Source organism: Palaemon carinicauda, chromosome 30, assembly GCF_036898095.1.
Source record: "Palaemon carinicauda isolate YSFRI2023 chromosome 30, ASM3689809v2, whole genome shotgun sequence".
NCBI lineage: Eukaryota > Metazoa > Arthropoda > Malacostraca > Decapoda > Palaemonidae > Palaemon > Palaemon carinicauda.
Window position 1 is genome coordinate 56024126 of NC_090754.1, and position 2500 is coordinate 56026625.

The 2500-nt window shown below is 28.4% G+C and overlaps 1 protein-coding gene across 1 annotated transcript in view; it reads right to left on the minus strand.

Annotated features, from left to right (window-relative positions):
- LOC137623145 (nucleolar and coiled-body phosphoprotein 1-like) overlaps nt 1-1113 on the minus strand; it is a 524118-nt gene extending 523005 nt beyond the window's left edge. The window contains exon 1 of the mRNA XM_068353829.1: nt 582-1113. The gene's annotated coding sequence lies outside the window, so the exon portion shown is untranslated. The remainder of the gene's footprint in view (nt 1-581) is intronic.
- Between the last annotated feature and the right edge of the window lie 1387 nt (nt 1114-2500).

A 2500-nucleotide genomic window follows, 5' to 3' on the forward strand; every position in this document is an offset into this window, starting at 1 on the left:
TAACCTTAACCATGTATGATGGAACAAATAAAATACTTGATATTTCACATAAAAATCATTGATAATTCGAATAAAAATCATAGATTTACCTGACAAAATCATTGATAATTAGAATGATATCCTTGATATTCGAACAAAAGTGCTTTATATTACGAATTAAAGTCATGAATTTTTATAACCAAAATCAATGATAATTCAAATAAAAGTTCTTGATCTTCGAACAAAAGTCCTTGATAATTCGAATAAAAGTCCTTGATATTCGATTAAAGGTCATAGATATTCCAAATAAAGTCATAGATATTTCCAATAAAAGCCATAGATATTTTGAAAAAAAGTAATCAATATCCCAGTAAAAACCATTGATATTTCAAATGAAAGTCATAGATATTCCTGACAACAATCATTGATACTTTGAACAAAAACGATAGATATTTCGAACAAAACTCATTGATATATCGAATGAAAATCTTGGATATTCCAAATAAAATTCCTTGACATTCTGAGTAAAGAATCCTAATATTTCGAAAAAATCATTGATATTCCTAATAAAAGTCATTAACATTCCAAGTAAAAATTCTTACCTTTTCCCTTCTTAAGGATCCTTAACTTCTCCATGATGTGGGTTAAAAATAACAAGTCTTAAAGACCCAATTTGAAAGACACCAACCAGTCTTTAGGTATTCTTCCAATGACTCGCTAAAGTCTTTAGTTTAATAACTTCTTGAAGGGCTGATATCCATCTATGTTTAGAGATTCACTGTCTGTTTCTGAATTACAATTATCGACGGGCATCATATATAACTTAAATTTTCTTCAAAACGCCACAATAAAACCATTTATTTAATAATTTCTTTGATTGTTATATCTGAGAACTCATGAATTAATTTCACAAGCACAAACACTTTCACAATTTGAACTAGACGCTTCAGTAGGCTTGGATAAACGAGTTGAAGAATTGCACTAAAAACTTAAATGTTAGTTTCAATATTTGAGTAGGCCAAACAGTATTTCACATAAACTACAATAGAAAATAAACTCAAATTAGTTTCATTTATTTCTATGGTTGGTTAATGTGACGTAAATACATATATAATTCCATTAAAATTAGCTACAAATAATGCTAGTGATATCTCCTGTATGTAGGTGCTAATTGTATGTAGGCTAGCCTATACAAGAATCCAGGTGTGAACCTTTGGACTCCTCCCAACCAACAGATACTAACAGATATGAGTAATTGGGCATTTATTCTATTTATATTATAATCACAGAACACAGAAATCACCACAACAGACGAAATTATTCCCTAATTCTTATGCAAAGCAAGGTTCGTCTTATTTTAGTTGTCTGCAGCCTGAAGAGTAAACAATGAAGACGGATAACGTACTTGTCAACATTGGAGAAAATCTCGTTTTCTATTATTAGCGATTTTATAATAGAAAACGTTCGTTTACTGGTATAACTTAGCTAATTCATTCCAAACTCAAATGAATACTGTATATACATATATCCCTCGGCTTTTTAACTGCGTCAATGCTGTCTGGGCAGATTTCGCAGGTCAAATAAAGGCCTATATGATATAAAGTGTCAAATTAAAGTCTACATATTATTAACGCCAAATCAAAGTCTAAAGAATGTCAAGTGTCAAACTAAAGTCTGCAGAATATTAAGGTCAAATACAGATCTAATTAATGTTAAGTGTCAAATCAAAGTCTACAGAACATTAAGGCCAAATACAGATCTAATTAATGTTAAGTGTTAAATCAAAGTCTACAGAACATTAAGGGAAAATATAGGTCTAAAGAATGTTAAGTGTAAAATCAGTCTACAGAATATTAAGGCCAAATAATATCTAATTAATGTTGTGTCAAATCAAAGTCAACACAACACAGTTTAAGATAAAATAAATTACTAACAGAATTTAAATTTTCAAATCAATACCTACAGAATATGGAGGTCAAATTTGGGTTTAAAAAATGTCAAATATAAAATCAACAATAAAAATAAATAAAAGATAAAACCAAGAGCTAAAGGATATATCAAGTATGAAACCAATGTCAACAGAATATCAAGGTTTGAAGAAAATCAAACATTAAATCAAAGCCTACAGATTATCAGTCAAATCAAGGTCTAAAGTAGATCAATTACTGGTGACGTAACGTAAACAAAGCTGATTCTTTACTGACTTAATGAAAATACAAAATTTAACTATATTCAATTAAAAAAGGCTTTATAATTTAATTGTTTATATAAGTTTTTTTTTTCAATATACGATGGGTAAATATTTAAACATGTGAAATTGTTTTTTTTTTATAACTTCATTTTAAGAAAATATCAAGATGCCAGAGATCTCTAAATAAATCAATCGGTTATTTTAATAAAACTTACTTGCTGGTTATCACGTGTAATGAATGTGTATGTATTAATTCTCGGGTATATGCATAAATATGCATTTGTATATATACTGTATATGTAGGGTATATATATATATATAGTAGCCTAT